This window comes from Ambystoma mexicanum, chromosome 5q (assembly GCF_040938575.1).
Source record: "Ambystoma mexicanum isolate Mex_15411 chromosome 5q, UKY_AmexF1_1, whole genome shotgun sequence".
NCBI lineage: Eukaryota > Metazoa > Chordata > Amphibia > Caudata > Ambystomatidae > Ambystoma > Ambystoma mexicanum.
In genome coordinates this window covers 81,380,681-81,405,363 of record NC_090933.1, presented here as the reverse complement: position 1 = coordinate 81,405,363, position 24,683 = coordinate 81,380,681, and the positions used below count along the sequence as shown (strand labels likewise).

Genomic DNA, 24,683 nt, shown 5'->3' with positions numbered 1-24,683 from the left:
TTTTCTTCTGGTGGTATGGCGCTTCAGGCGGCCAACTCCATTTGTGCCTTGTCTCGTTTCACACACACTCTGTGTTGCGTTAGCGGCTGAACATATTCCCGACGGGGACGAACGGGATGGTTTCCTTGCTATGGTCCAGGATGGTAAGGATGCCATGTGTGAGTCCGTTCAGTCGGGTTTGGACTTAGCTGAATGCGTCAGTAGGTCCATGGCGGCGAGCACCGTGATACGCAGGTTTGCGTGGTTGCGGAAGTCGGGGTTTGCTCCTGATGTGCAGTCCCGGCTCCTCAACATACCCTTTGACGGTGAACACCTTTTTGGCAGCAAGGCTGACGAGAGCCTTGAGAGGTTGCAGACCTCAAAAGCTGCAGCGAAGTCGTTGGGCGCTGCAGTTCGCCAACCTCTGCCTTTTCGTCCTAGGGGACAGCAGTGGAGGGGTGGTTCCTTTCGCTAATACTCGTCCTTCAGTAAAGCGAGAGGAGCTGGCAGTCAAAGAGGCCAACGCAGGGGTACCAGAGGTGGACGACAGGGTACCCGTGGTGCCAAGGCCGCTCGGGCAGTTGCCTCTTTGCCCTCAGGTAACGCCGCTCCCACTCAGTCATGAGGCCATGTCCCATGGTTCGCCGGTTGGGGGAAGGCTGGCGCAGCATCTTGTAGAGTGGCAAGCCATTACTTCAGATGTGTGGGTTCTGGAGATCATAACCCACGGCTACCGTCTTCCTTTTCGGCACAGGCCTCGCGACAATCCACCGGGGAACCTCTCTTTGCAGAGTCCTGATCCGCTCCTTGCGCAGGAAATTCAAGCCCTGCTGGAGAAAGGCGCCATAGAACTGGTGCCTGTAGCAGAGAGGAACGAGGGATGGTATTCCCCTTATTTTTTGATTTCGAAGAAAGACGGGGATTGAGACCCATCATGGACTTGCGCGGTTTGAACAAACTCCTCAGGAAGGACAAGTTCAAGATGGTTACTCTCTCTCAAGTCCTCCAGGCCCTTCAGCTTCAGGACTGGTTGGTGTCTCTCGACCTCAAGGATGCTTACTTCCATGTGCCGATCCATCCCAAGCACAAGAAGTACCTGAGGTTCGCGGTTGGCGACTCGCACTTTCAGTTTCGGGTCCTGCCGTTCGGATTGACCTCCGCCCCGAGGGTTTTCACCAAGCTCATGGTGGTGGTGGCAGCGCATCTCGGGCAAGGGGGGATTCACGTCTACCCCTACCTGGACGATTGGTTGATCAGGGGGAGCTCTCCCGAGCAAGTCCTGGATCATATGTCCGTCACCTGCCACTCCCTTCACAGGCTGGGCTTCTCCCTCAATTTAAAGAAGTCCCATTTGACGCCAACACAGCGGCTCCAGTACATCGGAGCAGTGCTCGACACTTCCCTGGGGCAGTGTTTTCCTCCCCAGGTGAGGGCTCTTCACATTCAGCAGATGGTGCACAAGTTTCAGCATGCCCAGACGCTCCCAGCGTTCGAGTTCTTGAGGTTGCTCGGCCTCATGGCATCCTGCATTCTTCTGGTGCCAGAGGCTCGCCTGCGGATGAGATCTTTGCAGTGGGCACTCAAGACGCAATGGTCGCAGTCCTCCGGCAGGATGTCGGACCCGGTTCAGGTGCCGCCCTCGGTCGCCCGGGACGTTCTGTGGTGGGCTGTCGAAGGCAACTTGATGAAGGGGGCTCCATTTTGGCTTCCCTGGCCGGAGGTGACGATCGTAACGGATGCATCCCTCGCGGGATGGGGAGCTCATGCCAACAGGCTGACAGTCAGCGGTCGTTGGTCTCCGTCGGAGTCCAGACTCCATATCAATCTGTTGGAGCTGAGGGCCGTCAGGCTAGCCCTGAAGGCTTTTCTGCCGACTGTGCGAGGAAAGAGTGTCCTGATCCGGACGGACAACACAGTGGCCATGCACTACCTCAACAAAAAGGGGGGGGGCAGGGTCACTTCCTCTGTGCAGGCAGGCGATGCAGCTCGAGTTCTGGGCCATCCAGCAGGAAGTTTCGATCTCGGCAGTTCATCTGGCCGGAGACGAAAACATGACGGCGGACGCTCTGAGCAGGCAGAGCGCGATCTCTCACGAGTGGGAGTTGGCTCAGGAGATTCTCCTGGAGATCTTCGCCCTTTGGGGGACCCCTCAAGTGGATCTCTTCGCCTCCAGTGTCAACCGGAAGTGCGAAAGGTTTTGCTCGTGGGAATTTCCTCCAAAAGGAGCCTTAGGAGACGCGTTCGTGGTGGAGTGGTCATTCCTGATGCTGTACGCGTTTCTTCCAGTCCCCGTCATCCCGCAAGTGCTGCGGAGGTTACGGAAGTTCGGTTCCCGGATGATCCTCATTGCTCCGACGTGGGCTCGGAGGACGTGGTACCCGGACCTTCTCGACTTGTCCATCTGCCCTCCACGTCGTCTTCCCTACCGAGACGATCTGCTCTCACAGGAGGGGGGGTCAGGTTCTCCATCCAGAGGTCAGATCCCTCAACCTTCACGCTTGGCTTCTGAAAGGTTGAGGTATAAGGATTGGGACCTCCCTGAAGACGTGATGGAGGTGTTGCTTTCGGCCCGAAGGCCAGCAACAAAGTCTCTGTACCGTTGCCGTTGGCGTAAGTTCTGCGACTGGTGCAGAGTTCAGAATGTGGATCCTTTTGCATGTGGCATCCCCATGGTTCTGTCCTTTTTGCTTTCTTTGGCCCACAGGGGCTTGCAAGTGGGTACCATTAAAGGTTACCTGGCAGCGCTGTCCATCTTTAAGCGCTCGTCTGAAGAGTGTTCTTACTTTAAAATCCCTTTAATTTCACAGTTTCTGAAAGGGCTCACTAATGTGTTCCCTCCGTCACCTTTCCTTGTGGATTTAAACCTTGTTCTTACGTTTCTTATTGGTGCTCTGTTTGAGCCTTTACATTCTTGCCCTTTGAGGCTGTTAACTCTGAAAACTGTGTTTTTAGTTGTGGTTACTTCCGCTCGCAGAGTGAGTGAGTTACAGGCACTTTAAGTTAAGCCACCTTTCACTGTATTTCACAAGGACAGGGTTGTCCTTAGAGTTCGTCCTTCTTTTCTTCCGAAGGTAGTGACGGAATTTCCTTTGGCCCAGAAGGTTGTTCTTCCGGCATTCTATCCTCCTCCGCATCCTGGTAAGGAAGAGGAGAGGCTCCATAGGCTTGATCCTAGGAGAGCTTTAAGCTTTTATGTTTCACGCATGTCCCGGGTCAGAGTGGACGATCAACTCTTTATTGGTTACGCTGGAAAGCGTTTGGGGCAAGCTGTGACGAAACAGACTTTGTCTCGCTGGATTATTTTGGCCATCTCGGAGTGTTACCACCGGCTGGCTTGCGGGCCCATTCTACCAGGGGTATGGCTGCATCTACTGCCCTGCAGAGGGGTGTTCCTATTCGCAACATCTGTGATGCAGCCACCTGGGCTTCAGTACATACATTTGTACGTCACTATTCCCTCAATTCCATCCAAGGACAGGATCTGGCCTTTGGCAAGGCGGTCCTTTGCTCTGCTATTTGATTGGCTATTCTAAATTTTGATTCTAAATTCTTTCCCTCCTCCTTGCTCTGGTACTGCTTTGGGAGTCTGTCATAGATATGGAATACGTCGGAGGACCCAATCCCCTCGAAGAACAAGTTACTTTCTTACCTGGTAACGTTCTTTCGATGGGATGGTCCGACGACGTATTCCATATCGCTCCCGCCCTGCCTTCCCCGCTGCAGAATTTCTTTTGCGATTGCAGCTTACGTTCCGCAAGGCTTTGTGTCTGACTGGCAGTTGACTAATGTCACATGTTCTGGGGGAAAAAAACTACAACTGAGGCTACGGGCGTCGTGCGTCCTACTTATCACATCGGATGACGTTGGACGTCGGAGGAGGTCCTCGACGACGGCGCATCGACGTCATCGACGCAGGACGCAGACGCCGAAAAAAGTTTCAGAAGCAGCACAGCTGTGGTGATTACATGTCATAGATATGGAATACGTCGTCGGACCATCCCATCGAAAGAACGTTACCAGGTAAGAAAGTAACTTGTTCTTCTATTCGACAGCTGCCTGCTAGAGATTGTACAAATGCTGAAATATTAAGAAGGAACATATGCGGGGAGCCATTAGTGAATGTGTCTTGTGTGTTACAAGGCACCAACCTGAAAATCCAGGGCAGCTGTGTCTACCTCCATAATACATTTTCATGGTCTGCTCAACTGATGCTTGAGAAAGTGCCTTCTGGAAATGTACTTTGTTCTGCAGCTTTACTGTTCAGCAGATCGACTTTCAGTTTCTGTCAATTTGTGGGGCTTGATTTCCTTGCTAAAACCCAGCACTACAAATATCGCAGGGAATTCTTATTCCCCGCTATTAGTCATGCCTGGAAACTTGAACAGATGTCAATGGACAGTACATTCTCTGGCAAACTTGTCAGGCCAGCTGGCGATGAACAATGTGACAGTCCTGGATTTTCCGCTTAGTACTGCACACACCATTTCAAGACATGGAAAGTTAAAAAAAATGGTGAGTTCGGTCATCGTGCAGGTGTTTGACTGTACATAGTCTGTGGCCATGGAGAAACATGGTTTCATCAAATCCATCGAACATCTGGAATCCAGGGGAATGCAAATAGAACTGATAGCCACTCACAGTCATGTTACCATAGAGAAGGCCATTCGAGAGCAGTTTCCAAACATTCGGCATCAATTTGCTGTTTGGCATGTTGCCAAATCAAGCAATAAAAAATAACAGCTGCTGGTAAAAAAAGGGTTTGGAATACCTTTTAAAGTTGTCTTAGTCTATCAGCAACCATCTTTGGTGGAGCTCCAAAACGTGTGATTGATCTTTAGAAATTCTACTTGAAAAATGGCATTTGTTGGTGCACCATTGTTCCAACGTACACTCATGGACAGAAAACTAACATTTCCAGGAATGTCCACATGGACCTTTATCGAAGGAGCAGGAACGCAAGAAGAAGTGGTTGGTGCCATATTCCCCTCCAGACAAAGCACTTGAGAAGATGGTGTACGATAAAACACTTTCAAGAGAACTGAAGGCACTCACCGAATTCTGTCATACTGGAGATTTGGAGGTGTACCATAATATGTGCCTAAAGTACAGGCCCAAAAGTTAGCATTTCGGCATAGGCGGTATGGAGGCCAGAACAAAACAAGCTGCACTTGCGCACAACGAGAACGTTTGGAGGGAACAAGAGAAAACTGCAGGAACATTCAGGATGCTTTGTTACCTTGTGGCCTTTGAGGCAAACAGTGGGTGGCCAAGCTAATATACCAGGAAATTGATTTTGAATTTGTGAAAGATCTGACATTAACTATGTTGGCCATGCATACTTATGGCATGGATCCCAGTTTTGTTCCCAGGACACATACAATGCCACAAAACATTTCAAACAAGCCTTGACCTCCATTATCAGAACTTGTTGAAAGGTTGACTTCCAGATTTAAATGATTTCTAGCGGTCTTCAAAATCAGAATCTGCTCACACTAACATTTTAGATATATTCTCCAATGTTTGGAAATTGTACAGAAACAATCTAATGCTATTACATTTGCAATTTCAATGCTAGATAATGTATTAAAAAGTATTTATTAACACCGATATAATCGGGTTTCTGATGCATTCATGTATATATTTGACCGTTCCTTCATTTATATTGCTTATCCTCTGTCTAGAAGACACGTGTCTGGGGTTGTTATTGGTACTATTGTTCAGAAGAGAATTGCCATAGGACTTTGGTGCTGGACTGCCCAATTGGGTGGGAGAAAGACTGATATTCAAATGGATATTTCCCATCTGTGAAAGGTACACTGAGGCTTGGTGTCTGTCTAACCCTCTACATACACACATGCAATCCATGGCACTTGCGCCGATAGCCTCTGTTAGGTAAGATTTTCATAGTAATGATAAATATTCCTGACCTGCGTCAACCCCAGAACTTTTATCTTTACTCGTGGATTATTTGTGGCTTATACCTCTGTGACTGGGAACCTTTTTCCACACTCACAGAATATTTTACTCTTTTTTTATGGATGTGATTTCTTTTTTTTTTTGGGCTCTCCATAGTGTCTTTGAAAATGTATCCTCTTTGACAAAATGTTTTCAAAAAGTACCTGTTGTGGCTGGATTGCCCTATGGGCCCCACCTTTTAACTTTATCTGGCTAACCTTGAGAGAACTACAGTTCCCAAGGGTAGAAAGGATCTTTGGATCCCTTTTACATCTTATTAAGTGAGACCAGCACACACCACCTTGTGTGGAGTGCTGGGGAGACACTGAGTATCCCCTTTCTCTTTTTAAATAATTGTAACATTTATTTTAGAAGGACAAACTTAACATTAATGGCTTGTGGCTGTAATTTGTTGAACACTTTCACTGATGTGAAAGGCTTACCTAGATTTCATTAGAGAATTCAAACTGTCTTCTCATTATAAGAAATTATGTTCTAACCTTTCTGCAAAGTATATAAAAGGTTTTTTTACTTGGACTGCCTCAGTTGAATGGTTATAGTAAGCCCTTAGATGGACTTCAGAAAAACTGTCCTAACAGCCATTCCTTGTCAGACGCAATATGTCGTTCCAATAAGGTATATGTTTTTTATATGGACGAAGTGGAGGTTTGTCCCGTCGACAATACATTTTATGAAAGGGCAATGGAAAGGGGTAAAAAGGATGTCATCACAGAGATATCATCTATCCCATGGCTCAAGTCTGCTACATGGATCAAGCCCTTGTATCACTTGACAGTTTCCCACCGGCACAACCTATACCTTTTACGCACGAATATCCCATAAAGGTATTCGATGTTGGCTGGGTTAGCCTGTGCTCCCCAGCTATTACTACCTTTTCAAAACTGTTCTGCCCCCAAGGGCGCATCCTACTCGAATAGTGGTAACCAATTTTGTCACCGCCTCAGGCCCCTTCCTGACTTTCTACAGCCTTCCCTAGAAGACCCGCTTTTTTCTTCACGGGCACGATTGTGCGCTTTGATGCACTACTGCACTGTTGAGTCCAAGGCTACCCACTTCTTAGGGCTGGGCTAGAAAGTTAAAGAACGATTCTGAAAAATTGCTGTTAGTGTGTTAGCCAACCCTTCTCTTTACAGGTTCGGCTGTATTTTCCTCATTTGTCGCATTAGGAAACGTATTGTATACATGCTGTATAGTATTGTCTGGTTACTGTTTTCGCATAACAAAAATGTACTTGTATCTATTGATCATGTCGACAATAAATGTGTAGATATCTTTCATATACATTTGTCTAAGAGTAATTTGTGTTTTTTTTGCTGTGTGTGCTCATATTGGGCTTCTGATCACTCTCACCCCTCCTGATACTTAGTCTTGACCACCTGCCAAGCTACCTAGATTGGTCGTGCTTGCCAAGAAAGTTCCCCTGTTTCACTAAACCAAGGGGGCCTCCTAAACTTTGGCACATCAGGTAAGAGTTTAGAAATCCATCTCAACACCTTCCTCCAGCACTTGTACACCCAAAGGCTCCTCCTTCCATCCCCTATGCACTAGCACGGCCGATTGGCACACGGCCTAGTCGGAGCATGAATGCAAGTTCTCTGGTATGGGCACGCAATGTCACCAGTCTCACATGATGGTAGAAAGGGCTGCCCCAGGTGTGCAAGGGAGTATGAATGGACATGCATGAATTCTAGTAAGCGCAGTGCAATTGAAGGCGGTCCCCTGTTACGCTCGAGCCAGAATGAATACAACCCTCTAGAGAAATAAGCCAACAGATAGCTTGCAAGGATAACAAGGTTTAATTGTACAGAATACAAAAAATATCAGCAAAGGACTCTGCTGCTCGAAAATGTTTGTTTCCAGAATGAATGTTGTTGCCTTTTGAGAGGCCACAGCGTCAGTAATGACATCACATCTAGGGTCTGAACCCGCACAGTTTATTGGTAAGACAGTATACATGATCCTTCTCCATAGGCGATGCCAGTCCACGATTGGTTGGTTTCTCAGCTGTCTTCGATTCGCAAGTGGGTCAGCTGGCTCTTCTCTCCATGGAGTTGAAGGTCTGGTCTCTCATAAGTTACATTGTGAAAACTACGATAATATGCTAAGCCTACCACTACATCACCATGGCATGAACCTGATAGGCTTGGGGCTGGTGCCAGGGGGAAGAGAGGAAGAGACAGTCACACTGACCCACGCATTCTGCGCGTTATGCCATGAAATAGTGCTGGACGAGCGAGAGGTGGGGTTTCGACTGAATTTTCTTTGAGATGATATATCCCCAGAGGTAGCAGCTACACATACCTTTCTTAATTGTTCTTACATTCCTGTGGCGAAACATATTTTACATAGCTGTTTGTAACTGTCCTTGCTTTTCTGAACCACCTGCCCAAAGCAGCATCTTGTCCAGTTTATTTTTTTATTGTGGCATTCTTTCACAAAATCAAAACCTACCAGCCTCTGGCTGCAGTCATTGAAAACAGGATGCTATTGTTATTTGGCCTTGAGTGAAAGTGAAGCAACTGTTCGAAGGACACAATGTGTCGAATACCCACAAAATTTTTTAACATTTACTGCATTGAAACTGGACATATGAACATTTAGTTTCCAATTCTGCGATCTGTTGTTCGGACCAGTTAGACAATGGGACATTGAGAGACTGGAACTTCCTGAAATTATGTAAGCTCAACTATACATAATATTTGTGCGATTAAAAACGAAATGTGGGCCGTATGCATAATGACTAATTCAGCGACGTGCAGAAGTGTGATTTGACCAAAAGAATTAACACTACGTTATCTTATGTTGAATGATATTTATACTGCGCACTATAAAAAACCGAGTGCGTAACTCGCGGTTTGTTTATCTGTCTAGTAATGATTATTATTTGTATATAGTTTAAAGAGGAGTGAATAGAGGTATGATTGGACGTATTTATTACTGGGTTTGCACACCAATATTTTCAATGCAGAGTTATGGGTTGTTAGATGGACCATATTGTGATAATTATTCCTCGAAGACCCACAACCTGTATGCAGGCTAATGATATCTAAACCGCTTTGTCCTGTGGAATATCCTGGTGAGCTGTCGCTGTTGCATCCTTGTGCACCATAAAATGGTGGTTGGGGGGAGGGGTGGGGGCTGAACCTTTTCCGTAGGCTCTTGGTTCTCTTTTCGATCACTAATCTTACCAGTTCCATTATAATGCCGTCTGTCTGTGGTTCAACATAAAACGTTACTATCGCTGTCCTTATTTTCTATTAGGCCCGCTATGTGAAAGGGAGCTATACCTACTTCACAGCGCTAAACTTTCATGCATGTCGAGGTCTCAAATGGTCCCCGATGTTGTCTTTTGTGTGTTCGTTCTATGTGGTTTGTGTTTGTTTAGGTTTCATCCAGTTTTCAATTATACAGTAACTTGTTATATTCGATTATAGATCGGCTACTAGAATATATTTATTTTATTCTGTTTTCTACAAAGCTATATTGTACTGTTCTGCGTATGCCCTAGTTTTCAGCTACCGTCTGATGGATTCTTCAACCAACCTTGGCGGTTAATCATCAACAGTGCTTATTTGATCACTGTTATGTGGGACGATCGATAGGGACCAACCAGCAATAAGGAGCAACCTGTCATTGTTTCTGTTGTGAAAACGTGCTGATGCAAAAGCGTTGCGCTTGAAAGTGTAAACAATCAATATCTTCTCACGAACTGAACACCATGTGCGTCATTAGAAAGTTTTGCCGGTGTAACATATGGACACACAAGAATTTGAGTACAGGGATTGATCGATTGCTGATCACAATCGGCGTATCATGAGGACGTTATAAAAAACATTCGAAGCATGCAATGTTCGCTAGCTATAACTTGTATGGCAAAAAAATATCGTTCATTTTGTGGATTTAATATTCTCTTGTGAACGTTCTTTGAAAAATAAAAGCACTTGTTACATTTCAGACTATTGATGTTTTAAAAAAAATGTTTTGCTATCGTATTTGGGACAAGAAAGAAAAGTTATGAGCTGTGAGACGATGTGTGTGTTTATCTTCCTGGTTCTGCTTTAAGTAAGCTTATGGTGTGGGTGATGACAGGGCACGTTTGGCTACACTGGCCACAAACGTCATGAAAATAGGTGGAGCATGTCATTTGGACTAGTGATGTCAGTTTGATGGGGGAGGGCGATCTATATTCTTGCTGCGAGGGCACTTGAACTTAGAGTGATGTATCAATGGGTAAGATTAGCACAAGATGGCTGCGCCCAACCGTTGTTTTCACATGTGTAAAAGTGAGGAAAACTAAGGTAAGATGCATAGGAAAATATTTTAAGATCGGTTACAGTATGCTTAAAAATACATGCCCAAACGATAGGGACAGAGCAAACTCTTTTTTTCAATGAGAGCCTGGAGAAGAAGTAGAAATAAATTGTGCTCATCATTACGAATTAGTTATTATATAATGCGGTTAATCTCATTGGATACTTTTTTCTGTTTTTTTGTGTATTGATGACATTTTAATTGATGATTTTAATACTCGTTTGCTGGATGTATAGTGTATGAAATGATAGTATTTTGAGTGTTGCATTTTGTTATTTGTGTTTGCTTTTATGGCGACTTGTCAAAATAAAGTTTGTTAATTGGTGTTATCACTAAATGGCTAAAGTCATCCGACCCATGAATAATACAATTAACGACCCCTGTATCCATGCAAAACAATGGAGCTAGAGTGACCCAAATATAATCCTTAAGATTTCCTTTGTGTGGAGTCCAACAATAAGTCGTCATGTTATTATGTTGGAGATGTTAATCTCCTCCAGTTATGGTTCCCTCCTGGATGTAACCAAGAAACACCATCCCCACTTCTGTGAACATATGTTATAAGTCATGCAGTATATATATATATATATATATATATATATATACACTATTTTGACCAGTCACTTCACCACTTGTCCAATGTTGCAAACCGTCTTGGTTCTCCAGCGCCTCAGTATAACCAATTTTACATCCATGACATCAGTGACCAACCATATGCACCAGAGTTTTTTAAAGGCCCACCAATCAAAAAAGTTGTGTAGTAGTTAGTACACAAGCTCTGCAGCACAATGCATTTTCACCAGAGTGCTATAAAGGATTGTGTAGGCAGCCGTGCAGTAAACATTGAACTTATTGCAGAGCCACAATGTAGCAGAGATGTTAACAGCACAATCACCACATCTACAACGGGAGTTGCTATGGAGTAAACCAGATATGTTGATTATATTGGTCATTCAATGCCTGAGGTGTAGGATTTTATACAGAGAATTTAATTCTGATTTTATTTTTGCTTGAAGAATTTTGTTCCCATTATACATCAGACAACTGGCAGCTGAGATCTTCTTAGCATTTTAGTCTAGAGGTTATTAGAAATGTGGGGAAAAAAGAAGGTGGGTGAGGCGCGCACTCCCGGTCCTGGTCAATTGAACCTGTTGTAAAAAATTATAATACTGACTACCTGATTTGCAGCAAGGGATCTAACCCTGTTAATACTGAGTACCTGATTTTCAGCAGAAGGGATCTAACCCTGTGAATATTTGTCCATTTTGGGATGTGACCCAGCTACCTATTTTTTGCAACAGGTTTAATTGACCAGGACCGGGAGTGCGCGCCTCACCCACCTTCTTTTTTGTACTGAATGCTATGGGAGTCCCGGGCTCCAGAGGCAGTGCCACGGGGTGACTGTGCCCCACTTTGGAGAATCATAAAGATGGTTCTCTCCCCTCCCCCAAATTTGGGAAGGACTTGTGCTTTGGAGGGGTGTCGGTTGCTGGCAACCTGAACAGAAAAAAACTTTTTTCACTACAGCTACCAGAATCCTTTGAGTCTAATTAGACACACCTGCTTAACAGCCTCCCTGATGATTATTTGAGATAAGAAAGCGCTAGGAGGAGAACAACCACAGACCACAGAACTGCAGCTGAGGGATCTAACCCTGTTAATACGGACTACCTGATTTGCAGCAAGGGATCTAACCCTGTTATTACTGAGTACCTGATTTTCAGCAGAAGGGATCTAACCCTGTGAATATTTGTCCATTTTGGGATGTGTCCCAGCTACCTATTTTTTGCAACAGGTTTAATTGACCAGGACCGGGAGTGCGCGCCTCACCCACCTTCTTTTTTGTACTGAAGATTATTAGAAATGTGGTCATGATTCAGTTTCTGATGGAGTATAGTGTGGGACCCCAAAGTCATCCCCTGGTCATTGTCACATTGCCCGGTTTAGATGTTGCGGGGCTGGGCAAGGTTGATTTCTATCTCTGTACTTCATCTTCCAAACAACATTGTATATGTAAGTTTAGTTTCAAATGGATTGTGTCCTCCAACGTATTCCACATCTTTGACATGTAATGTCCACAGCTGTGCACATTACATGTCAAAGATGTGGAATACGTTGGAGGAACATCCAGTCGAAAGAACGTTACCAGTTGGTAAGTAACTTGTTCTTCTAACCAAAGGTGTAGTACTAATGGGTATGCCTGTGGTTATGATTAATTCAAAACCTCCCAGCCATCACCTTTTTGTTTTGCTAAAGTCACCCCGAATGGGACGGGTATGCCCAGACGTGGGTCCCGAGTATGCCCGGCCTAGAGACCCAAGCTACTCCTCACTGACGATGCCCAACAAGGCTGAAACATGTCTGGGGATGCTTGTGGTCTCTTGCAGAAGGGATGTGACCTAGCACATCAAACTGGACTTCCCCTTTTGGGGTAGAACCAAGCCTGATTTGCATATGGTTTTTCCCCTTCTGTAATGGCTTAGCAGGCTGAAAAACGATGGTCTGGAAGGTTGCCCAGAGCTATGCCCGTGGTTATGATTAATTCAAAACCTTCCAGCCATCACCTTTTTGTTTTGCTGGGGTCAAGGAGAGAATTGCTTCGCCCCCTGGCACCCGCTACATCAAACTCTCTCTCCCTAAATACATACCTGCTGGAGACCTTTGGTCTTCTAGCTCCAACTCTCTGTAGATCAGACGCTTCGCTAAGCAGAGAGTCAGAGGTAGATCTCTCTGCCCCACAGCAGCCTCCCTCTGGAATGGTCTCCCGCCCCTCTGTCTTGAGCTGATTCTCCTTAAATTCCAGAAGTTCCTATTAACCCTCCTTTTCTTTTCTTCCTTCCCTCTCCCCCTTACCTGCGAACCTCCCCCCCCGTCTGCTGCAGTCACTGAATGTCTGGTTCCCTCTGAGTTCTACAGTACACCAGTCCCACCCCCCCAAAGCCCTATGCTGCGAGTCCACCCCCGTTCCTCGCACTTAGCCTGTGCTGTGGATCCTCATCCCCTGAACCCCATGTAATTCCCTGGCACTTGCTCGCCTGGCCTCCCTTTAGCACTCTCCTAGCCCATGTCCCCCCCCTTTCACTTACTCTCTCCTCTTTACCCTGCACTTCCCTTCCCACCCTAGCACTTCCCATTTGTGCAGACTTGCACCTCCCCCACCCCCCTCACACTTCTTGTTACTGCACTTGCACTATGCAAATGTCGCAATCCCTTGTAGGACTGTTATAGTTACCTTTCTACCTTGTCCCCCCCTTTTTTTGTCTTGTGGCGCCTTGAAACACCATTTGTGGTATAGGCCCCTTAAAAATTTCCAGTAAATGAATAAAAATACATTGTGTATATTCTTGATGAACCTAGAGTACCATTTTTCCCAAATGAACATTGTCCCAAAATGGGCCTTCAAGTTTGTGTGGGTGAATTTATTTTATTTTTTATTTTATAGCATTTCGTACTTTTTCCAACTATATCAAAGTCTGTAATGGGAGGAGTAGCTGCAGGTGTTTTCGAAGCATATGGGATTGATATATTCATTTTAGAATTTAAAAAAATGCTTTTTGACGTAAAACAATTTGGGTCTATTGGAAGCTTTGGGAGGTGCTTTGCTACTTGGTGAGAGCCGATTGCTATAACCCATATATCCCCTTGTGGTAACTTAATGTCACAGGTTTCGCTATAATTTCATGAATTTCACTTTTTGTGCAGCACCATTCCACACAATGGCCTTAATATATTTGTTGATTGATGACATCCAGTACTAGATGACTTCATTCAATGCGTGGGCTATTCCCATTTTCTTCACACATAGTTTGCCCTTTAGGATGTACATCATGTGGATATAATAGATGAAATGGCCTTCCAGCTAGAATAAAAGTTATTGGGCAACATGTCTTACAAACCTGGAATAAGTTTAACTCCCAGATACCTCCCACCCAAAGATATCCATGAAAAGGGAACATTGTATATGTCTGTTTTAAGGATGATCTGTGAAATGGAAAGCACCTCATGAACCTATGCAATGATTTAGCCCCATTAACCCCTTCATCTAACATTCCTAAGCTAAAATCAGTTTCTTGATACTCGTCCCAATTAACAATGTTAAAAAAAGTCGTACTTGAATCAGAGAGTATAGAAGCACTTTAAATCAGATTACCACCTGGCTGATCTTCGATCTCGAAGCATCGAATATTTAAAAAAAAAAAAACACTTTTCTTAAACACATAAATCAATAATGCAGAGAATACTTCTAGAAAAATTATTCAATCGCTAGCAAATAAATACTCAAGAGACCCAGTCAACAGCCCCTACGTTCCATGACCATTGTCTGGCGCTAAATGACATTTTTCTTCTGAAATATTACTGGAATTCATGCAAATATCCATTCTTAGATATTGAAGACTGGGCATACAATTTACAGTCCAAGTCCATCCTCTCCAATAGAAACTACTGCTCCAAATCACTTTGATTTCAATCAAGTTACTACTAATTTGGATCCTAACTTCCTCAGCAAGCTTCATCCTACTGTTCGTTTAGAGAATCCCCTTCGTGCAATCTCTGCAAAAAATGTTTGTGCAACCTATGACCTTAATCACTAACAAATCCCCTATGGAAGGCATAGTTCCTGCACAACTTAAAGGCTCCATTATTTCTACTTTGTTGAAAAAAACATAATTTGATCCTCTATTTTGAGCAATTATTGTGCTCACCTTGCCATCTAAAATTCTGGAACAATCGGTTGTCTTTCTACTCTATTATTTATTTAACAACATTCATCATTGTATGATTACCAATCTGGTTTTTGCCTCCAACAGGGACCTGAAATGGCTTTACTTTCAGTATGGGATGATATCTTGGAGGCAGCTGATCAAAATGAACTAACCCACTTAGTTATTCTGGTACTGTCGGCAGCATTTGACACAGTCGATCATGACATAATGCTCACCTGCTTATTCGAAGTTATTACTATGTCAACCCATGCCTTGTAATGGTTTTGCTCATTTGTACAACAAGTCATGCTTTGTCCTTTTGTTTCACCCAAGAAAATGGTGACGTTGGGTCTGTAAGGAAGGCATGGTATAAAAGCAAGACAGACACAAGTGATCACAGTTCAAGGGTTTTTATTAAACTGTAAAAATGGGTGAAATAAATGCCTAATCTAAACCTAAATCTAAGATCGGAGCAAGCTTCAACCATGAAATAATAAGAATACAGTCCAAGTGGAGTCTAGCCAAATAAAAAGGGCCTATACTAAAAACTTATTGCCAATCCTTACCGCTATGCTACAAAATAGTGTGGGATAATGTTCACAAGAAAAGAAAAAAGTGTTCACAAAATAAGTAAGGATGTTATGGCCAGGGTCTCCCTTTCCCACGTTTTTAGCCCGGGACAAGGCAGGACTCTTATGACAGCACACTCCTGGGCTGCTCCGGTACAAGTTTACAGTTCCTTTTCCTCACTATAAGGGCCTTCTGTGCCCAAGTCTCTTTCATGCAAAGTCTCTTGCTTCATAGGGCCTGATGTGCTATAAACAACAAAATAAAATGTCCTTCTGGTAACTTTCATGTTGGGTGAATACTCTTCACCCTAGGATCCCCCCTCAGCCGGGCTCCGATCCTTCTTTCAGCGTTGGTCTCCTAAAGCACTGGCAAATTTAAACAAAGGCTTCCGAAGGGCGATCATGTCTCGCTGGGTCACTCTTATGGAAAGTGCGTGCTTCACAATATCACAGTTCGCACAACGTTCCCCTCAGCCGGGCGCAGATGCCAGTTTTACAATTCCCTTAGTCGGGTTCACACTTTCCACAGTTCAGAATTTCTAAATCTCATCATAAAGTGGGGGTTCCCTTCCCCTAGCTTTCTCTTGGCATCCCTCCGCCGGGTTTACATTTGCCACAGTTCGCATTTCAACAGTCATTCTAGACCCCTTAGGTTCTTCCCTTTACCTAAATCCGGGTCCAGCCCCCCGTCAGGCTTTCTCTAAGGCTCCCAGTTAGGCTTTATCTAAAACCCTCAGTCTTGCTTCGTACAGTTCATTCATCACAATGTTCTAGGGTGTGTTAGGGTTCCCCCCAATTCGCTGGCATCCCTCAGTCAGGTTCACGTTTGCCTCCTACAATGTGTCAAAGACTTTTGACTGTGAAAAGGTTTGGTTTGAACCTCGTATGACCACTTTGACACCTCACGCCGGCCTCCCCTAAGGCCTCTTGGTACTTGTTGTTTCTCCTGGTTTGCCAGAGGTCTTACCAGCCTGAGACCTTCAAATGAGCCAGTTTCTCTCACAAAAATTCACAAGGGCTCGGACCCTTCTCACAAAGTACACAAGGATCACCCTCTGCTGGGTTCAGACTCCTCTCACAAGGTTCTCCCTCTGCCGGGATCGGACCCCTCTCACAAAGTTCAGTCTTCAAAAAGGGCTTTGGGATTTCCAAACCCAGAAGGCACTGCCAGTATTTTGCTCCCACTTCTCAGCTCCCCAAAATGGCATTTGGCATTGGGAACTTCAGGAGCTAAAAGGGGATATTGTGCTGGGGTCAGTGTCTCTTCTGTTGACCCTTGGTTCACCTGACTGGCCCAGGGGAGGAGTCTTGCTGTGGGTAATCCCGGGCAACCCCAGCTGCCCCTGGTCTTGCCTTCTGGAGGTACAGTTCCCTCTCCACAGTGCAGTCTCACCTGGACACACAGGACCAGTGTCAGGGCGGTCTTCTCCTCCTCCAGGTTTCCCGGGCTCTCTGCAGCTCTTCTGGTCTTCCTCCGGCTTCCTGCACTTTCCAGTATTCCCAAGTTGCTCAAGGTGTGCTTTCCTGCTCTGCCTTTTATACTTCCTGGAGTGGTGATTTGGTTCAGGTGTGCATGGTTCTAAGGGAATGCCTGACTTTGCCTGTCCTCACTAGCGGGGCAAAATGGTGGTCGTACATAGGAGTCAATGGTCCAGGGATTCTTATGGGTAATCCTCATTCCTACTTGTTGATTCCTTATCTTCACAGTATTTGAAGGGCAGGGTGAATGAAGCGAATTCTGGGAAATATAGTGAGTTGCAGATTTTGGGAGAAAGGCGACTTAATAATAAAAGGTTTGTCAACAAAAAAACAGGGATTATGGGGTTTGTAGTGTTCCATTGAAGAGGAGAGTATGTTCTTGTCGGAAAGGGGGAAACAGATGGGTTGTTGTAGATAAATGTTTTCTCCTACCTTTTCTTGAAGGGAAGTACTGGGGTAGGATGGGACTGTGGTGGCAATATCCCATAAAGACGAGGGATTGTCGGGTAGGGGTGTATCGCAGAAAAGGGCATACCGTGTCGTGCCCAAGGGGGCGTCCCTTCTGTGGTCCCCAAGGGCCCCTTGCCCAGATGATCCTCCCTTACTTGTCCGCCCCCAAGGTCAGGATCCAAGCGCAATGGCCTCCCCTGGCCACCTGAACAAAGGAACCCGGGGACTACCAGTTAGAAAACCCTCAGGTTTCTCACAGGTCCCACAGGGTTCTCTCTTGTGTTGTTGCCTATATGTCTATATTAGACCATTGTTCAAAATGTACATCAAGCATAGACTGAGCTACATTTCCTATATGGATGAGACACATGCCTTGTTAAAACTTAAATGTTCTTCCCAACAACCAGATTAACTGCCTACATGAGATTGAATCGTGGATGTTGAACTGTTTACAATTGAACCTCGGGAAAACAGAATCTTATTTGGTCCCAAATTGAAGTTCTCATACTTGGATATACCATACCCTTCACTTCTACTGTTTAACATTCCTATCTAACATTCCTCAAAAATAAAAATACAAGGCTTTGTCTGGCAGCAGGAATTGGATCTAAGTGTTCAAAGAATCCTGCTTGTAAGAAATTATTTTTAAACATAGACTTAATCCAAGAATCTCTCCTTCTATTGGGAAACTTTTTCTGAAGGTGCACTGCCCTTTACATAATGCCAGGACTGATTATTGCAATTCCATCTATTTTGGCATTCCAAAATGCCAAATAAACAAATTGCATAAAGTCAAAGATTCTGCTGTTCACCTGATTTGTTTTCACTTCCTCAGGTCGCAGCTATATCTCCTTTCCAGCAATCTCTACACTGGTTACCAGTGTGATGTTGAATCATATTTAAGGTCCTTTAATTCATTTTTTGAAATGTCTTCATGGTCTGGCACCTGTTTACTTGCACAACAAAATCCATCAATATAAACCAGCCCTAATGTTATGATCGGAAGCTTGCCATCTCCTGGTGGTTCCTAAATCCAGATATAAATATCAAGAAGATTGCAGATTTGCTGTTGCGTACCCAGTCTTTGGAACTCACTGCCATTATCTCTTTGACTTAAAAATAATCTACCTTTTCTCAAGACATTCAGAAGCTGGCTTTTTTGTTCAGATACCTGATGCAGCTGTTGCATCGGTCAGTCATTTATAGCACCTTGACAAAGTTAATTCTCAATGTAGTGCTTTTGTAAAATCAAATTCAAATAGTATTGCTAAAAAAAGTTATAACCCTAAAATTGGCAAGAATATTCTGACGATATCCACTATTTCCCTAATTGAGCTGATATCCACTATTTCCCCAATTGAGTGGGAACAATTGGTTAGAGTCACCAAGATGTCATCTGCATAAGTAAGGCTTAAATTTTAGCTGCCAAAGTCTGTTCCCCTCTGATCTTCATGTTCTATCTTCTGGCCGTCGCCCTGGGATCAATGCTAAAGAAATTCCAATGAAGGCAATGGATAGACTGGTCAAGTGCCTCTAGTGATGATACATCTTAGATGGTTGTCCATTGCAAGATACTCTGGCAATTGAGCATATATGTCTAATTTTCTCAATAAAAGGTTTCCCCAGGTCGATTCTTTATACACTGATTAAGTATCCCGATTCCACCGTGGAAAAGCTTTCTTGGCATCTAAAACAGAATGGAGTACAATGGTTCATTCCTTTGCCTAAGTTAAAGGAGATCCGTACTGGTATCCCAGGCCATCCTGTGTGGGGCAAATACAACCTGCGAGAAGTGGATCAGTGAGGGTACAAATCTTGGTAATCTGGTAGCCAATATCTTTGCTAGTATTTGTCATGATTTATAAGGTGTTCAATTGTTGCATGCCATATTGTCCTTTCCAGATTTTAGAATAAAAGTAATACGTGCTGTCTTAAATTCTGTCCGATTTTTATTGTATTTGGCCCTCACAAATAAGGATGGATTTTGGGCATTAAACATTTTTATAAAGCTCTAATGTGAAACCATGTCCCAGCATCTTACCATATGTTCCATACTTCAGAGAGATTTCCTCTTCCAGTACACAGCTCACAAAGGAATTTCATCTCTTCATCTTGGCTAAAGTGACTAAGGCTGTATAGTAAAGCAGTTTTTCACATTCAATGCAATTGTTTTTCAGAACTATGAAGTGTGCAATACAATTCAACAACGGTATTGATTATTTGTACATGAATGCAGTCTTTCCATCGCATTCATTTCCATCGAATCATTATCCATCCAAATGTATTCATTGAAAAGCTTTTCCATCGAAAAGCTTATTCATTGAATGAATTTTCAATGGATTTCCAAAATAGATGTATCGATGTTTGGGTTGGTAATTCAATGGAAAGGGTTAATTTTGTTGGTATTTCAATGGTTTTGAAGAATGGGAGTTGGTGGTGGGGATTAGGGAGAGGGGACCCCTTGATATTGGGGGGGGGGGGGATTTGGGAGGACCACCCAATAAAGAAAAAACACCACAAATTAGAGGGTGCTGAAATACATTATAGATTTCAGCACTGGCCAAGGGTTCATTTTTGAAAATTAGGGATTGGGTGGGGGGGGGGCTAGGGAGCGGGAACCCCTGGGAGTTGGGGGGGGGGGGGGGGGATGGAACAAACCATTGATGAAGATTTCGATCGAAAGACATGTAACCTTTGTACATGGCTTAAACAATCGAAACACCATCCTACATTCCAAAGGAACATTTCACTGAAAGCCTGGTGCTTTTTATGTTGCCCTGCCAGCATTCTCCCCTCCCTTTCTCAATGTTCATAATGTTTAACTATGTTTAACTCTTGTTTATCACATAAGTTATAATGTTGGGGCAGAAAAGCGTGCTGGGTTGCATGGTCGATGATATTTTTCATCTAAAAGGTACAATTCTACCCTTTTCTGCCTCTTGGCAAGGAAGCTTTCTCTAATAATTATACCCTTAGCATATCCTTTAGCCAATACTAATAGGATTTTTGATTTGAGGATGGATAATATCTTTAGATCAGAATACTTTCAGAGGCAGATTCTAAGCTTTTCCTTTTTCACTGGATCTCTCTACATGCATATGTTCACCCTACACAAAGAATGGCCTATTTGTATCAATTTCTAGTTCCAAAGTTAAAGGTACGTGGACTGAAATTCCTGCAGGCAAAATCTCAGTTAAGTTCACTGTTGCAAATATAGTTTTAAGCCTGGCACCTGTCATGACTACAAGTAAGTCTGTCCTACGGTCAGCTGAAGAATATGCCACTATTCACTATCATCATGGTCACCCACAATGCCTCATAATACCTCCCTCTACCTAGTAGCCAACCTCAATTATAAACCTTCAAAAATGAGGAAAAACAGTTTTTGATCATTGGGTGGTATAAATTGAGCTATTAGCGTGATTCTGCTTATGCAGATCTAAATTTGGATAAAACAATTCTGCCTATGCATCGTACAGGTTTTGGTGACTTTGCACTGTAAGTATTTATGGATCCAAATCACAATCCCTTATTGTTTGTCTACCTGTTCATCCAAGCCACTATAGACCTCCTAACTCACCCAGTCCGTGTGCAATTTAGGAGAAGCCTCACTCCCGATGGGTTTGCATGCAATAATTCTATATCCAGTCACTTAGACTTTGAGTGTTTTAAGAGTTTGTTGGGGGACTGCAAATGGTTGTGGATTTGGCAGGGGCACACCTCATGAATCAAAGTAGTCTAAATTGATACCTCCTGTTTATCAAAACCAGAAGAAACAAAATAACAAGATGACTCGCAAATAGAAATGCATTTAAAGTCATTAAATAAATCGTGCAACAACTTGTAGCTAAGGGGAGGAGAGGAGGAAGATTCCTACCAAACCCCCTTCCAAGAGAAACCCAAGCCAGTGAAACCCAATCTGATATGTAACTGGATCAATGAACAGTCATATGTAAAGTGATCATATGAGATGATCACAAACAAAGTATGATTAAAGCAAATAGACATGGCAGTATTAGTGAGGTAGTTTGTACAGAGAATGTTGGCTTGAGTAGGATAATATTAGTCACGTGCTATGGATCTCCTGCTAGGGCAAATGCTGTACTCCAGGCATATAGACAGTATGTGTAACTGGTATGATATGATATTTTATTTATAGCGCTCCTATACACAAGTGTTTCAAGGCAAGGGAAGGGAACAAGGGAGAACAAGAAAGCAATTTTACTAGGCCCAGTGACATTGAGATCGCACAAGTGCAGGGAGGGGAGAAAGGGGGGAGAAGTGCCAGGGGAAGGGGAGTGGAGAAGTGCAGGACATATGATCAACAAAGCATGAAGAAGGAAATGTGGCCAACAGGTGGCAGTGCAAGGGTTAAGTGCAGGCAGCCGGTAATTGGGATGTGCAGGTGGGGGTCTATAAGGTAACAGATACAGCCCCAAAGTGCAGGGTTGCCAGGTGGCAGTGCAGGTGTGCAACTGGGGGGTGGGGGGGGGCACAGACCTGGGCCTGAGGTTAAGAGGGTAGCCTGGTAACCAGTGCAATGACAGGCGGGAGGTCAGCAGGGAAGAGGAAGAGAGAAAGCGGATGCAAAGAGTAAAGTCTTGAGCAGCTTCTGGAACCGGAGATGTTCTGCTCAAGTTTCAGAGAGGCAGGGAGGCTGTTCCAGAGGGAGGCACCAGCCGAAGAGAGAGATCTGGCTCCATTTCCTTGCTTGGAAAAGCGATTGACCCCCAAGGAGTTGGAGGTGGAACAGCGAAGAGCTCGAGTAGGGAGATACTTCCGTAGAGAAAGCTGGTGATATTTTGGTCCCAGGCCCCAGAAGGCCGTGTGGACAATGCAGGGGGTCTTGAATTTGATCTTTGCAGCCACTGGGAACCAATGGAGCAATTTTACTGCTGGAGAGATACGATCCCTGTGCTTGAGGCCAAAGACAAGTCTCGCAGCTCTGTTCTGGATGAGTTGGAGAGGATGGATAGTAGAGGTAGGAAGATTTCAAAAGAGGCTGTTGCAGTAGTCAAGCCTAGAGAGGACCAGAGCTCTAGAGACGGTGAACTTCTGGGGGAAGGAGATGAAGGGAAGAATACCTCTGAGGAGCTGAAGTTAGTAGTTTGACTTCTGAGAGATGTCAGAGATGTGAGAAGAGAAGGAGAGAGTGGAGTCGAAAATAACCCTGAGGTTCTTAACCACTCAGGTGGGAGCAGGAAGAGGGCCCAGGGAGGCCGGCCAATGAGTGCAGGTAAAGTGAGGTGTAGGTGCGCGGATAAGAAGGATCTCAGTCTTGCTGGCATTCAGGCAGAGATCATTGGCGGCGCACCATTTTTGGATTGCAGACGGACAGTCAGGGATGAGAGAAGGAGAGGAGGTGGCAGAGTGGAGCCTGAAAACAAGCTGGGTGTCATACGCAAAGCATTGGAAGTTGGAACAGAGTGCAGCGATGCGGTGGGCGAGAGGTGCCAAGTATGATTGAACAACCAGGGAGAAAGGTCAGACCCCTGGGTAACACCGCAAGTGGAAAGAGAGGGACAGAGGAGAGGAAGGACCCAAGTTGAACTTGGCAGGGTCAGCCAGCGAGGAAAGAGGTCAGCCAGGCCAGAACCTGGTCAGGGATACCCAGGTTATCACGTAGCCGGTTGAGCAGGGTGGCATGGTTAAACGTGTCTAAGGCAGAGGAGAGATCAAGAAGGATGAGGACAGAGGGGAGATTTAGAATCAAGGTTAGAGAGCAGGTGTTCACGGATGTTCAGCAGAGCAGTTTCCGTGCTTCTGGCATTTCTGAAGCCAGACTGATGGTCATGGAGACAACCAACAGATCCAGTGTGAAGATTAAGCTGGGAGATGGCCAGCTTTTCAAGGAGTTGCTTAGGAAAGGAGTGATAGAGATTGGGTGATAATTAGCTGAAAGGGAGTGGGTCTGCTGAGGTTTTTTTTTTTGAGAAGAGGGCGCACAAGATAGTGCTTTTAAGGGGGAGGGGAAGGTTCTAAAGGTGAAGAAGTGGTTGCAGAAGTCAGCCAAGGCTGTAGCGAGGGTGTCAATGTGGTCCTTGAATGTTTTGGAAGAGCAGGGGAGAACCTGTTTTGATGGGATTTTCATAGATCGGACTTGTCTAGAAACCTCATCAGGGGAGAAGAGAGGTAAAGCAGAAAAAGGGGGAAGGGTACCCGCAGGGGGCCAGAGGAAGAAAGGAGACTGGAGGGAGAAGCAGGAGAGGCAGAGACGGTGAACAGGATGTCCTGAGTTTTAGAGATGTATTGAGAATCCCGGAAAGAACAGAGGGCCGGGGACAGAACAGGAGAGGTAGAGACTGCAGCAGGATTGGCCAGCTCCTTGCAGATTTTAAAGAGTTTAGATGCTGTAGAGACATGGGCTTGTATGTGAGCTCTCTTCTTAGCGAGGACAGAGAGTCTGTATTGCTTTTGGAGCAGGTAGAAAGCTAGTTTGTCAGAGGATGTACAAGATGACAACCATTTCCTCTCAGCCACCCTAAACTTGTGTTTAAGGGTGACGAGATCTGAATCGTACCAGGAGCTGCACTTGGCTTTAGGTTTCATGCGGATCCTCATGACGGGGCAAGTGCATCGAGAGTGTCAGAGATAGCCAAGTGGAGGATGGAAGGGCTGTGTCAGGGTGAGAGTCAGCCAGAAGTGCAGGAGGGGCGGTGAAAGAGGCAGCGAAAGCCTCAACTGACACATGCTTCATGGGTCGAATGACTGAGAAGGTAAGTGGCAGTGTGGGGTAGGCTTGGCCTGGGGGAGGGGAGAGAGAGAGTGAGAGAGATCACTCCAGTAGAGGGCAGTGGTGTGAGGCTTTGAGAGGGGGGATGTCAGAGGAGGTTTGAGGCTTTGAGAGGGTGATGTCAGAGGAGATCAGAACATCGAGAGTGTGCCCAGCAGAGTGAGTCGGGCCAGAGGGAAGAATAGAGGGGGGGAGAGAGTCGCAAAGGTCACGAAAGAGGCCAGTGGCAGGACAGGAAGCATCCAGGTGGATGTTGAAGTCTCCAAGGAGGAGTAGTTGAGTGGTTAAGGCCAGGAGGGAGGAGGCGAGGTCCGCCCACTCGGAGAGGAAGGAGGCTGGTAGATACAAGCCACTGTGAGAGAGTGGCGGGGAGAGGGAGAAAAACTACAGAGCAGGAATTCAAAGGAGAAGTAGGACTGCATAGGAATGACGGAGGCAGGAATCTACTCTGGGAAGATCAGGGCTACACCCCCACCGGAACTG

The 24,683-nt window shown here is 45.0% G+C and overlaps 1 protein-coding gene across 4 annotated transcripts in view; it reads left to right on the top strand.

Moving 5' to 3' along the window:
* Nucleotides 1–24,683, top strand: part of TMEM245 (transmembrane protein 245) — a 956,632-nt gene that overhangs the window by 277,664 nt on the left and 654,285 nt on the right. The window lies entirely within an intron of this gene.